General features: G+C 36.6%; 1 pseudogene; it reads left to right on the plus strand.

Annotated features, from left to right (window-relative positions):
- The first annotated feature begins 13,732 nt into the window (after positions 1-13,732).
- On the plus strand, positions 13,733-14,788 carry LOC105718375 (arginine-fifty homeobox-like; annotated as a pseudogene).
- The last annotated feature ends 1,218 nt before the right edge of the window (positions 14,789-16,006 follow it).

The raw sequence follows: 16,006 nt of genomic DNA on the forward strand, positions 1-16,006 counted from the left end.
TTGCAGTTTTAATTTGTATTTCTCTGATGATTAGTGATATTGAGCATTTTTCGTATGTTTGTTGGCAGGTTGTACATCTTCTTTTGAAAAATGTCTGTTTACTTCCTTTTCCCACTTTTTAAATGGTTTTATTTCTTGTTGAGGTGTTTGTGTTCCTCGTAGATTTTACATTTTAGCCTTTTGTCAGATGCACATTTTGAAAAAATCTTTCCCATTCTATTGGTTATCTATTTACTTGATTGATTGTTTATTTTGCTATGCAGAAGTTTTTTTAGTTTAAGTCTCATTTGTCTATTTCTGGTTTTATTGCAGTTGCTTTTGAGGACATGGGCATTCATTTTTTGCCTAGGCAAATGTCCATAAGAGTTTCTCCCGAGTTTTCTCCTAGGATTTTTACAGTTTCAGATCTTATGTTTAAGTCTTTAATCCAGAAAATAGATACATTTCTGGAAACACACAACCTCTGAATACTGATTCAGGAAGAAATAGAACTCACGAACAGACCAATAATGATTAGTGAGATTGAATCAGTAACAACAAAATGAAAATAAAAATAAATTCTAACAACAACAACAACAAAAAAAACCCAGGATGAAATGGATTCACAGCCAAATTCTATCAAACATACAAAGAGAATTAATACCAATTCTCCTGAAACTATGCCCCAAAATTGAGGAGGGGGAATTCTCCCTAACTAATTCTACAAAGCCAGTATCATTCTGATACCAAAATCATCTAAGAACACAACTAAAAAGAGAAATCTGGAGATGAATATACCTGATGAACATATACACAAAAGTCTTCAACAAAGTACCAGCAAATCAAATCCAACAGAGCTTCAAAAAGATAGAACACCATGAGCAGATTAGATTTAACCCAGGGATGCAAGGATGGTTCAACATATGCAAATCAATAAAGTGATACATCATATAAGCAGAAATAAGGTTAAAAACCATATGATTATCTCAATAGATTCAGGGAAAAATGGCTTCAATAAAATTCAGCATCTATTTGTGATAAAAATCCTCAAAGAACTAATCATAGAAAGAATATACCTTTGATACTTTTTTTGTTTGTTTTATTCGGAGCCTCCCTCTGTTACCCAGTCTGGAGTGCAGTGGCATGATCTTGGCTCACTGCAACCTCTACCTCCTGAGTTCAAGCAATTCTCCTACTTCAGTCTCTTGAGTAGCTGGGACTACAGGCATGTGCAACTACACCTGGCTAACTTTTATATCTCTAGTAGAGACAAGCTTTCACCAGTTGGACAGGTTGGTTTCAAGCTTTTGACCTCAAATGAATCGCCTGCCTCAGCTTCCCAAAATGCTGGGATTACAGGCATGAGCCACTGCACCTGGCCTTTCACCACTCTTAATTCAACATAGAACTGGAATTCCTTGCCAGAGTAATCAAGCAAGAGAAAAATTTCAGAGGCATGAAAATTGGAAAAGAAAAAGTCAAGCTCACTGATGATATATAATCTTATATCTAGAAAATCCCAAGGACTCTGCCCGAAACAACTCTTAGATTTGATGAATGAATTTAGTAAATTTTCAGGATATAAAAATAATGTACAAAAATCAATGCATTTTTATGCACCAGTAACAATTTAGCCAAGGACCAAATCAAGAAGGCAATCCCATTTACAATAGCTACTTAATAAAATAAAACAAAATAAAATACAATAAAATGTCTATGAATATGTTTAACCAAGGAGGTAAAAGATCCCTATAAGGATAACTACAAAACACAGATGAAATAAATTATAGATGACACAAACAAATAGAAAAACATCCTATGCTCATGGATTAGATGAAACAATATTGTTAAAATGCCTCTACTGCCCAAAGCAATCTGTAGATTCAATGCAATCCCTCTCAAATTACCAACATCATTTGTCACAGAATTAGAAAAAAAAATCCTAAAATTCATATGGAGTCAAAATGAGCCTGAATGGCCAGAGCAATCCTTAACAAAATGAACAAAGCTGGAGGCATCACGTTATCTTACTTCAAATTATAGTACAAGGCTATAGTACAGCATGATACTGGAATACAAACACATAGATCAGTGGAATAGAATAGAGAACCCAGAAATTAAACCACATACCTACAAACTGATCTTCAACAAAGTTAACAGAAACATACACTGAGGAAATGACACCCTATTCAATAAATGGTGCAGAGAAAATTGGATAACCATATGCAGAAGAATGAAATTGAACCCATACCTCTCACCATATGCAAAAATTACCTCAAGATGAACAAAAACTATTTGAATGTGAAGTATAATAATTGTCATCATTAATATTTGCTCAACATCTTTTTAACATTAATTTTTTCATAAGATTTGCTGATTTTTAACTTCAGTTCTTTGATACTCACCAAGGCTGTGTCTCCACATACAGCAAATTATTTGAGCCATCCTTTGAGAGGATGACACTCAAAATGCTATTTGAAGCAGTGTATTAGCTCTAATCTTCTTATCTAAACAAGGCACCAAACACGTAAGCCCCTTTTTACCTCAGATACTAAGCTGCTGGCAGCTGGCCCATAGCTTCATTCCAGTTCACGTTTTTATATTGCTGTTCAATTTTTGTTCTATATAAAAGTTTATATGTATTTTTTCCAGGTATAAAGTTTTCAGTTTTCTCCTTTATATTTTTTCTCTCGTTGATTTGCATTTGACCATAGAATATGCTGGTTCAATTTTGTTAGCAACCTCTCTTCTCAGATTTATTACCTTCCCTTTTCTGTAATGCATTATACTCCGAGAAACTGACTTAACAGACTTTGTTGCCCAAACTTCTTGGATTTTTCTAAGGCACACGCAAGGAGGAAATTAGGGAGCAAAAAAACAGAGACAGCAAGGCTACAAGTGATAACAACTTCTACTGCCTGCATTTCTATAAATAATTCCTTCATTTCAATCTCTGTATTGGACCCATCTGAATTGGATTATGCTTCCTGCCCAGACTGACATACGGAAGGTATGATGATGTATGCAATACTATTTCATCTTGACAGGAAGCCTGTTAGTGTAGCCCTTAACCACTTCCAAAGTTCTTTAGCACATTATTGTTTTTGTTAGCTCATAGAGACACATTTATTAAATTTGCTCACACAATACCTTACAGATATTTCACTAAGAGCATTAACATAGATTTCTAACTCTCTCTGTAAGAACACGTTCAATAGTTCTGAGAACCAAGAATAAGTTTGGTTACATGTGGCTTTGTTTGACTAGATTTATCTTCTTCTAATATATATTACATATCAAGTCAAATACAACCCTAAAATAGATGTATCAGAATTGTTCCCAAGCTGCTCTTCTAATTATTACTGCTAGTCACTTGGGTAAAATGTTAAAAATCTGCATGTGCTAACTTCACTTTACATGAAGTAAAGGATTATGAAATTAACTGCTCAACAGACTTCATACAATAATTTTACCTTATGAAGTGTTCCAGGAGTTCCACTAACCAAATTGAAAAGTGTGTCAACACTTACCTCATGAGAAAAATGTTCTCTTTCTTAACATATACTATGTACTTTACAGTTCGACACACTCATCAACTTCCATAAGGACACTGACAGCAAACAAAACTATAATGGCATCTTGTCATTGCACACCCATCACAAAATCAGAAACAGGCAGTAGGACAAAAAGATGTTTTCTTGAGTGTGTGGGTGGTGATCATCGTGTCTAAAGATATAGCAGTTCCTAGGAGGCAATTCCCTGCTTATGTACACACTCACTCACATTCACATGACACATAGGCATGTATGCAAATTGTTTCAAATAATTGCTCGTCTTTGGTTCATTCTTGTATCAAATTTTCTGTATGATATTTAGTCTGTTTAGGAATGATATGGTTTGGATTTCTGTCTCTGCCCACATCTCATGTTGAATTGTAATCCTCAGTGTTGGAGAAGGGGCCTGGTGGGAGGTGATTGGATCATGGAGGTGAACTTTCCCCTTGTTGTTATGATAGTGAGTGAGTTCTCATCAGATCTGGTTGTTTAAAAGTGTGCAACACCTCCCCCTTCTCTCTCTTCCTCCTTCTTCGACCACATAAGACACACCTGCTTCCCCTTCACCTTCTGCCATGATTGAGAATTTCCTGATGCCTCCCCAACCATGCTTCCTATACTGCCTATGGAACCATAAGCCAATTAAACCCCTTTAAAATATATATATAAATTAGTCAGTTATAGGTATTTCTGTATAGCAGTGTGAGAATGGACTAATACAGAATATTGGTACTGAGAGGTGGGGCATTGCTATGAAGACACCTGAACATGTGGAAGTGACTTTGGAACTGGGTAATGGGCAGAGCTTAGAAGAGTGTGGAGGGCTCAGAAGACAGGAAGATATCAGAAAATCTGAATCTTCCTAAAGACTTGTTAAATGGTTTTGAACAAAATGCTGATAGTGATAGAGACAGAAGGGGTCAGGCTTATGAGGTCTTAGTTGGAGATGAGGAACATATTGGGAACTTTGAACTTGAGAGTAATGATTTACAATATCTGACAGAAGAAATTTCTAAGCCGAAAAGCATTCAAGAATGCCCTGGCTGCTTCTAACAGCATATACTCATATGCATGAGCAGAGAGATGATCTGAAACTGGAACTTTTATTCAAAAGGGAAGCAGAGCATAAAGGTTTGAAAAACTTGCGACTTGACCATGTGGTAGAAAAGAAAAATCCATTTTCTGGGGAGGAATTTAAGTTAGCTGACAAATTTGCATAAGTAAGGAGGAGTCAAATAATGATAGCTAAAATAATGGGGAAAATGCCTCAAAGGCAGCCTCTCCCATCACAGGCCTGGAGGCCTGGAAGGGAAAAATGGTTTCAAAGTCCAGGCCCAGGGCCACTGACTGCTGCTCTGTGCAGCCTCAAGACATGGCATCCTACATCTCCACAGCTAAAGCTCCAAGAGCATTTGACAATAGAATATGCTGGTGGCTCAAAGGGGCCAAGGTACAGCTCAGGCTGTTGCTTCAGAGAGTGTAAGCCATAACTTTGGTGGCTCCCATATGGTGTTAAGCCTGCAGGTGTGCAGAGGGCAAAAGTTGAGGCATGGGAGCCTTCACCTAGTTTTCACAGGATGTGTGGAAATTCCTGGATGTCTGCTGCAGGGGTGGAGCCCTCATAGGGAACCTATACTAGGGCAGTGTGGAAAGGAAATGTGGAGCTGGAGCCCCCACACAGAGTTCCCACTGTGGCACTGCTTAGTGGAGCTGTGAGAAGAGGGCTACCCTCCTCCAGATCCCAGAGTGGAAGATCCTCCAACAGCTTGTACCATACACCTGTAAAAGCCATAGACACCATCCTTTGAGAGCAGCCATGGGAGCTGAGTCCTGCAGAGCCACAAGAGAGAAGCTTCTCAAGACCTTGGGAATCTACCCCTTGCATCAGTGTGGCCTGGATGTGAGACATGGAGTCAAAGACAATTATTTTGGAGCTTAAAATTGCATGGCTGCCATGCTGAATTTCAGACTTGCATGAGGCCTGTAGCCACTTTGTTTTAGTCAATCTCTCCCTTTGGGATTGGGAGTATGTAGCCAATGCCTGTAGCCCCAGTGTATCTTGGAAGTAGCTATTTTTTTTTACAGGCTCATAGGTGGGACTTGTCTTGTCTTAGATGCAATTTTCGTCTGTGGACTTTTGAGTTAATGCTGAAATTATTTAAAACATAGGTTGCTGTTGAGAAGGGACGATTGTATTTTGCAATGTGAGAAGGACATGAAATTTGGGTTGGGTGGAGGATGGGAGGGCGGAGGTGACCAGGGAAGAATAATATGGCTTGGATTTGTGTCCCTGCCCCAATCTCCCCCATGTTAGAATGGGGGCCTTGTAGGAGGTAACTGCATCATGCAGGCAAATTTTTGCTGTTCTTATGATAGCGAGTTCTCATGAAATCTGGTTATTTGAAAGTATATAGAACCTCCCTCTTGTCTCTCTTCCTCCTCCTCTGGCCATGTAAGACGTTCCTGTTTCCCCTTTGCCATCTGCCATGATTGAAAACTTCCTGAGGCCTCACCAGCCATGCTTCCTGCAAAGTCTGTGGAATGGTGAGCTAATTAAACCTCTTTTCTTATAAATTACCCAGTTTCAGAGTTTTCATATAGCAGTGCAAGAACAGATCAACAAAGGATTTACTATGAATATTTTTAATTTATAAGAAAAACAAGAGACCGAACAGTTTTTCACCCATGGAAATATGTGTCTTTCTTGAGCATAAAACTGCTTTTTTTTAGCTGCAACATCAGAAAAGAGACAAATAGGGAAAGATTTATAAAATATATCCTACTACAGATCTTTGTTCAATCAAATTAAATCAATTTATAATGACTCCATATCTATTTCTACATGCTGACCTAGGTCATGGAGATTCAAGGACAAGTAAATTTTACTTCTAACATTAAGGAGTTTATAAATTGATGTATAGCCATTCGAACTGTCATAAGTTGAATAATACTACTTGCGAATCCCATAAGTGGACAGGACTCACTGTAATCAGAAATATCCGAGTAGGTTTCACATAAAAATTGACAATGATGAGGAACTTAAAGTGTAAAATGATTTCAGTAGTAGAAAATGTCAGACTGCGCATTGGTCAATTGAATTGTAGATAATAGTGTAACTAAGGACATGGAGGTATAACCATGCATCATGTGTCCTGGGACTGGCACATAAAACATAATTTATATTTCACTGTAGCACAGTGATTAAGTATAGGCACATTGGATCCAGGCAGACATGAGTACCATTATTAGTTCTTTCATTTACTACAAATGTAATATAAATCCTGTATCTTAATCACTACATCTGAAAATGAGAAATATAATAGTATCTGACTTACAGGATTTCCTTAAATATACAGTGTTACAATATGTGTAATTAGTTAGCATTACAAAACCGAGTATATAAAATAGAACACTCAATAACATAAACTATCTCCAGAACTTAGAGTGTTCGAGTGAGATTTGGGTAATGAAGCTGAAGAGCAAGTTGCCAAGTTAGAGTGGGGTCAAATGAAGAAATCTTAAAAGATCTCAGAATGCTCATCTGCACACCACTTCTACCCAGGCTAATTCGGACCTGGGAAATTATATTTAATATAATCCCATAAATGGTCAAAAAATTGTCTGGAAAATTCAATATCTTAATAGATTTATACAGACCTAAAGCTTCAAGAAAAAAATCTATTTTTATTTCTGTTCCACTGAATAACTGGCAAGGGCAATTCTACAATAAATTAACACATTGCAAAAAATGCTTTTTAAAATAAAGCACATTATGTATAGAAAAACTAGAACAACAAATACTCTTTTTCCTTAAAAAGAGTAATAGATCAACTAATTAACTTGCAGATCTTGATAGATGTAAAGACTATTCAAGCACTATTTCCTGAAATCACAAAATAAATTACTTGCAGTTAAAGAAATTTAAGAAGTGGAGAATAGGGAAAGAAACTTCCTATTTGCTAACAGGAGCACATGAGACATGCAAGACACATGATGTCATAGAAAGAGCTCTTGGAATTGAAAAATAGAGCACCTTTTCTTATGGGTCATGTGAACTTGAAGGCTTTATTTGATTGCTCTGGGCCTTGGCTTCTTCTCAAGCAAGATGATGATCTCCTAGCTGCTTTCAAGAGTTAGAATGTGGCACTCTCTGTTCCTTCTCCTTCCAAAGAATCCCTTCTGCCAACACAATTTTGAAGAATTGCAGAGCTCCACGGTGTCATGCATTCTCCATATGACCCTGTTGTCCACATTTGCCTTGCTTTGTATACTCCATCTTCCCCACCCACTGTCATGAGCACACCTCTGTTCTAAGTGAACATGTGACTGACTCTCTTTGTTGTGGGAACTGAGCATCATTTTGTCATTTTTTTTCTACCTCCTGTTAGTATAAAGATTTCAGTTCTTCTGAAGCACTAGATGGTACTCAGGTCTGTGGTTGCATGCCAAATGTTAGGTTCTTCATTATCGTTTAACATAGAGCATACCAAAAAATCCCAAATGTTGATCACTCAGAAACATTTTATAGTAATAGATACATTTTAGATATTCAAGCATAATCTCTGGAAGTGCATTATCCTTTAAAAAATGTATCTCATTTTAAAAATATGTCATTTTATTGGTATAACTGGTTTTATGTTGTTATTGTTGTTTGGTTTATTTTCATAAGAGAATTACAAAAGGCTTAACATGAGCTCAGTAGAGTTTACCCCTCGCCTCTGTTTGAAGTGTCACTAACTTCAATAACTGATACTAGAAGAAGTTCATGGTTACCTTGGCATAACTGAATGTGATCTAAATATAGCACATATAGAATTTAGAAAATTTGAGGGAAAAAAACTTCAAGAAAATAGAAATTATTCATTTTAAATATTATCTCTGCCCTCTTAGAAAATTCCATATATTAATTTTCCAAGCTTAATATTATATCTGTATTTATGTGTGCTAAAAATATGGCTTGAAGTGAAATTATGTTTAATGTAAATATTTTTGTATAAACTTTATTCCTCAACTAATAACTGATTGTCTTTACTGGAGAATATATTTTCCTTGATCTCACAGCAGAATGTAATTTATTATGCTTTTTGCACATTTACATTTTGTGACCCACTTAGGTTAAAACTAATTCCTGTATACATAAGCTTTGTACAGGAAATGAGTAATTTTTATTTCATCTTCATACAGAGAATTAGTCAGATATTGGCAATGAGATGCAGTATGTCATCAGGATTCATATTGCACAAGACTCTAAAAAGGAAACTTCTCTAATAGAGGGTCAGACTAAAGAAAGCAAATTCCAGCAATGTCTTTTAATTGTTATACATTCTTTATTGTAAAATATTAATCTATCAAAAAATACTTATTGAAATCCAGCTATTATCTACAGCCCAAATCAGCAGCAAAATGATATAGAGTGTGGGAATGGAGTAGAGAATAAAATTGCCATAATAGTCATCCTAAATGTTCACATAACTTAGTTGACCCTAAAATTCCCTATAATGTGGAAATAACATATTGTATGGTAATTAACATTATGCTGGGTTTTGAAAGCTCCTTATTAGTTGGTGATCTGGGCAGTTTACTAAACTTCATTTCTTAGTTTCTTTATCTGTAAAATGTTGGTAATTACAACACCTACACCCTAGGTTTATAGAAGAATTCAATGGATTAATCACTGTAAGGCCCTTAGCAAATTATAGGATATATAGTAACCACTCAAAAAATATTTGCTCTTACTTATGGTTTTTGCATGTCTGTTATAGTTCAGGCTACTATAATAAAGTTCCACAGACTGGGTCACTTATAAACAACAGAAAGTTTTTTCTCACAGTTCTCAAGGCTGGGACGTTTGAGATCACCATGCCAGCATGGTTAGGTTCTGGTGAGGGACTGATTCCAGATGACAGACTTCTCATGGTACTCTTACATGGCAGAAAATAGGGCAAATGAGCTCTTTGGGATTTTTCTTATATGGACACTAATCGCATTTATGGAGGCTACACTCTCATTCTCTAATCATCTCTCAAAGGCCCCCCTAATGCTACCACATTGGCAGTTACAATGTCAACGTATAAATCTGGGGGAGAGGACACAAACATTCAGTTTATGGCACTGCCCCAGCATCCAGGTTATGGGAAGGTATATTGAACATGTTCCATAATGGTGAAGAAAAGTATGCAAGAAAGGAGAGTGGAAAAAAGAAAGAAAAAAAAAATCAAGAAAAAAATGACCAGTATTTAACAGTATAAAGACATTGGCCTTGATCTCAAGTAATGTATAGTATATAAGAGAACAATACTTATTAAAATCAATTTAGATACTATCAAATAGTATATAAAGGTACTTACTCTAAACATAAACAAATTATGAGAAAGGAAAAGAAACCAATAAGCTGAAATTGTCAAAAAGGCGTCTTGAAAAAGCTGACCTCAGTTATATGATTTCAAGTCATTAATGCCATTTTTATACTGGTTTCTCTTCATCTTCCACTTCTTCTGAAATAAAAAAATCTAAATAAACTGAAATATATCAGTCTACAGTTTAACCTGGTTAGAGTAGCTAACCATTTTTGTTGTTATAAAGGTGAATTATTCCACAAAGTAACTTACTAGAAAAGGAAGTTGAATTCTTTGTGAGTCCATGTAACATAACACTGCCCCAGAATTTTCCATTAAAAAAAAAAAATGACATAAATTGCAGGAAAGAGAAACTCAGATAAATTCTTGGCTACTGTCAGACATGAACCTGCATTTGATATTATTTTATTTTTCAGCAAATGTGTGTAGGCTATTTTCTGCTACTGTAAGCTAAGTGAGACTGCAAATTCGATACTTCATACATTATCTGCCCAGACTTTCATTTTTCTGGAAACTTCCCCTGTCTGAGCACATATACTTGGTTATAAGAGTAATTCTTGGCAGCCTTATTCCTGCATCATGACTCTGCACTCTGGTTTCAGTTGATGGAGCCAAAAATCTAAAGACAGTCATCAATTTCCTTCCTAAGTTGGGGCTCAGAGATCATTTCTATCTTAAGGTCGGTCACCTAACCTATAACACATTAATATTTTAGCTATATGTGTCATGTTTTTGACCATGTGAACTCGAGAAGCCACAAGTCTGTGGAGAGGGAGGTGTGAAGAAGAACAAAATGAAGAACATACAAAATGAAGAACAAATGAGAAACAAAAGCAAAGTCTTTTCCACGTTTTTGGTTCCCTATTTTGTTCAGAGACACCTCATGTTATTAAAATAAAGGAATTGTTTATTCTTTTTTATGCTACCTTGAATTAGTCTGTCTTGCTTACAGATATTAAAAAAAGAATATGGATGATACATGGTTCAATAACACTTGGATTTTTTTTCCTTGTTAATTTCAGCTTCATTACAGATTAAACAATATGGGAAGTCAGGATTCCAATAAAATTTTTCTTTTGGCAAGAGCAAAGAATACTGGGAGCAGAAGCCCTCAGATCACCTGGAAGGGAATGAAAGGATACCTGATGTGGCAGAAACTAAGCCTGACTATCTAAGAAAAGTATGCTGATTTTAAGTTTTTATATAGACTGCCTTCAACTGGAAGTTATTTTTTTAAATAGAAAATTCTGGGATAGTTATATTGCATAGACCCACAAAGGATTCAACACTATCATTTGAAGTAATTTTTGGAAAAGAAGAAACTACTTCTTTCTCTAGGACTAGTTCATCTTACACATAAGGAAAAATGATTTTAACTATTCTGATTTTAAGATTACAAATATGTTGACCAATGCCTAACTTGCCTGGAATGTTCCTATTTTCAACATTCAAAGTACTATGTCCAGGGAACTTCCTGAATCCTGAGCAAACTGGAAAACTTGGTCACCCTACTTCTAAGATATGTCTAAAAACAAATTATTTCCTAAGAATTTTTTTAATTATCAGTAAAAAAAAATATGATTTCTAGATCACCTCTTCAATCTGTTGCATTAATTGAATTTTGAAGCAGTTACCTATTAATAGCACTCTTATTTTATTCAGAAGTCAAGGCTAAGAGTAACTTATCCAAAAGGAGCGGGAAAAAAACATTTATTTGACTCCCCAGTTGGTGTTTCTTTTAAATTTGATTGTAACATGTTGTTTAATGAAAAGAACTCTCAGATAGCTTGAATCTCTTTGCTCACAGCATTTTACCTGTTAATTATGAGAGCCTTGGTACACAAAGTCCTCTGGTTACACGATATTCTCAATCAGTTGCAGGTGTCAAGAACGTGAACATCACAAAATCTGGAACCTGGTCATGGCTGCACTACCATCATGGGATCTGGAAAAATTACTTAAACTTTCTTAGGCTAACTCTCTTTACTAATAAAATTAGATAAGCATAATACATATCTCAGAGTGTCTTGGAGAAGATTAAATGCAATTTTGCATATGAAAAAGCATCATAGTACCTGGACCCTGCTAGAACCCAGTTAATGTTTGCTGTTATGCATTACTTCATTCAATCTGATATGTACCCTCACTGTGTGAGATAGGAAGGGTGAGGATACTATAACCCTGGTTTTCAGTTGAGAAAATACAGGATTAGAGATTGAGAAAATTGAGACATTCCATGTAAACAGTGACAGAGCATCTGTCTACTTGAACTCAAGTTCCTCTGACTTCAGGCCCAGGACTTATTCTATCAACTATATTTTTTCAGGGGTAAAAAAAAAAACTGTATTTTTTGATGTTACATATCAGGAAAATAGGTGTTTAAGTGTTAAAATAATACCTCTGTCTAAATGATGTATAAACAATACAACAAAACATAAAAAAGAAATGCACCTATTGTTCCAGGAGATGCCAAGATTTCTACAAGGATACAAATTCAATTTCTCACTTTTTAATCTCTGTTGGGAATTATGAGGCAATAATTATTATCACTTCAATTGCCAGGCATTATCCAAAATGAATAATCATATGGTTATAAAACATTATCTGGTAACCAAAGAATATACTATTAAAAGAAACAAAATAAGTGAAGATAAAACCTTATTTATTTATTTATTTAGTTATTTATTTATAATAGAGGTCTCACTCTGTTGCCCAGGCTGGAGTACAGTGGCACTGTCTCCACTCACTTCAAACCTCCGCCTCCCAGGCTCAAGCGATCCTCCTGCCTCAGCCATCTGAATAGCTGGGACAGCAGGTACACACCACCATGCCTGGATAATTTTGGCAATTTTTGTAGACATGGCATTCCGCCATGTTGCCCAGGCTGGTCTCTAACTCCTGGACACAAGCATGTTACCCACTTAGGCTAGGATTACAGGTGAGAGCCACCATGCCCAGCCAAAACTTATTTTTAAACAAGCTATGATAAAAAGAACATATTTATTGAGTTTATTTAATATAACACCTTGACTTTAAAATTTGTACAAATAGTGTTTAGAGATGATAAATGTTATAGAAATTGAGTTTTCATAGTGAGAACACCAAAAAATAAGTAAATAAATAAAACTTGTGTTTCAAAAATCATTAGAGAAAAACTCAGAACAAATGATGTAATGGGAATTCACGTGTTTTTGGTTTTGTGATTGCAGTGAGTTTATAGAGAAAAATCTGATTTATGAATTCACAAGACCTAATCAATAGAATTTATGTTGCCAATAAAGTTGTTTGCAACATTTTTAATTGAATGCTTTTTATGCCGGCATTGATCCTATGGCACATACAGAACTACTAATATAAATCTTTTTGGAAAAAAGCAAGGCAGATGTATGCTAATACACAGAAGAAAAGCAAATCTTTTTTTCTCACTATACAGAAATAGTTCACAATCATGTGACACATACAAAGTAGATTATTGCCGGACCTGGCACTTTGGGAGGCTGAGGCTAATGCTTCAGCCCAGGAGTATGAGACCAACCTGTGCAACATAAAGAAAACCCATCTCTACAAAAAAATACAAAAATTAGCTGGACATGTTGGCATGTGCCTGTAGTCCCAGCTACTTGGGAGGCTGAGGTGGGAGGATCACCTGAGAGCAGGAAATGTTGAGGCTGCAATGAGCTGGTGATTGAACCACTGCACTCAAGCCTGGGTGACAGAGTGAGGCCCTGCCTCAAAAATAAATAACTAAATAAAATAGAAGGTAACTGCATTTCCAGAGAGAGACACACCAAGCAGGACTGAAAACGGTTAGTCTAAGGGGATTCAGGACAGATTTCAGAAACCATGATGTATAGAATGGCCCCAGAGAATCCCCAGCCAGACCCTTCCATCAACAGGAATGATTTCAGCATTAAGGTGCTATCACCACAGGATCCCGCTAGATATCATCATGAAGGTGACACCACCACAGGATCCAGAAAGAGAACAAACAAGGATGATACTCTCTGGGACTATCATCCTCATAGTCCCAGTTTCATTCTGTCATCCAAGCACGAGTGCAGTGGCTCAGTCTCAGCTCACTGCAGCCTCAACCTCCCAGGCTCAAGTGGTCCTCCCACCGCAGCCTCCCGAGTAACTGGGACTACAGCAATATGGAGAAGGCATCAAGAACATACTTCATTCATCTGCGAACAGTATGAAGAGCAAGAAGCTCTGTTTAGTGAGGCCATGTTCCCAGATAGAAATTGTCGGGAGAAACTAGCTTTGAAACTCGACCTACCGGTGTCAACAGTAAAGGTTTGTTTTGGAAACCAGTGATTCAAACAGAAAAAGCAGCAGCAGCAGCAGCAGTAGCAGCAGCAATCAGCAGCAATCAGCAATGCAACCAAACCAGATCCTTCTATCCAAGAAGGATGTGCCCACCTTCCTGAGAACATCTATCATTTCTTATGCTTTTTCTCTTGTGGTTTCAGATTTCTACAGCTCCCTTCCACCTTAGCCCTTAGACCTTCCAATTGGGCGTGGAACTCTATCTTCACTGAGAGTCCCACAAGTGATTTCCAAATGCAAGATACTCAGTGGGAGAAGCTGGTAGCCTCAGTTCCTGCTTTGTACTCTGATGCCTATGACATATCCCAAGTCGTATAACTATACGATCTTCCTGATGAGAATGTAATATCCAGCTCTTTTTTCCACTGTCTGTATCAGTATCTCTCACCCACAAAGCACTAGGTAGGAGGACAGTGTTCCTCTCTTAGCATCTTTGCTGGTCCAGCTGTAGACCTATCTCCCATACAAACCTGGCCCAGTACGACAAGCCAAGGCTTTAAAGCCTACAGTGTAACAGACAGCCTAGAATTCTAGAAAACCTCCAATATGGTAGCCTTTGGATTTCTCTGATCAGAGTACTAATAAATATGGACCATTTAGAAAAGAGGCCTTAAAATTTTTTTATATATAAAAAAAGCAAAAAGAAAGAAAAATGGCTAGGCACGGTGGCTCACGCCTCTAATCCCAGCACTTTGGGAGGCCGAGGCAATTAGATCACCTGAGGTCAGGAGTTTGAGACCAGCCTAGCCAACATGGCGAAACCCTGTTTCAAAACAAATTTTATTTTATTTTAAAAATTTAAAAAGAAAAAACAAAATAAAATAAGTAGATTACCTGAGGAAATTAGTCATAATTCTTTATAAGTACTGTGCTAGGAAAAATTCTCACTTTACCTTGGAATAAAATGTATTTATTGATATATTTGATGGTTAATTTTATGTGTCAACTTGACTTAGTCATGGGGTACCCTGCTTTCTGGCCAACCATTATTTTAGGGCATATCCGTGAGGGTGTTTTCAGAAAAGATTAGCAGCTGAATCAATAGACTGAGTAAAGCAGATTGCCCTCCCCAATATGGGTAGGCCTCATCCAGTCTTATGAAGACCTAAATAGAACAAAAAGGCAGAGGAAGGGAGAATAGTATCTCCCTGCTTGACTATCTGAGCTGGAACATCAGCCTTCTCCCGCCCTTAAACTGGAACTTACATCATCAGTGCTCCTAGTTCTCAGGCCTTTGAGCTTGAAGTAGAACTTACACAATCAGTTCTCCTGGTTCTCATGCATTCAGTCTTGCCCCAAAACTACACCTCCTTCTTTCATTGGTCTGTAGATAATGAAACTTCTTAGCTTTTATAGTCACCATGTGAACCAATTCCTTACATTAAATCTCTCTCTCTCTTTCTCTCTCTCAGTCTGTCCTTCCGTACTTCTCTCTCTCCAAATACACACACACACACATGCACATGCACAAAAACATATATGTGTTTATTTATTTGGAGAGAGAAAAGCACAGAAAGAAATATGTGTGTATATACACACACATCCATATGTGTATATGTATCTTCAGTTGGTTCTATTTCTCTGGAAAATTTTGACTAATAAAGTATGCCATTATTGTCATAAATTAATTTTTTCTTTTTTCCTGATCATCATCTGCCTCTTCACAAAGTTTAGTGTGTATATTTGCAACAAGAAAGCATATAAGTTCTTCATTATGGTACAAGGAAATGACACTATATTCCTAGTTTATTTACTTATTTTATGAAAGCTGTATTGGGTTAAATGATT

The sequence above is a fragment of the Aotus nancymaae genome, unplaced genomic scaffold (assembly GCF_030222135.1).
Source record: "Aotus nancymaae isolate 86718 unplaced genomic scaffold, 86718_ANA_hifiasm-v0.15.2.pri h1tg000008l, whole genome shotgun sequence".
In the NCBI taxonomy this organism is placed as follows: Eukaryota; Metazoa; Chordata; class Mammalia; order Primates; family Aotidae; genus Aotus; species Aotus nancymaae.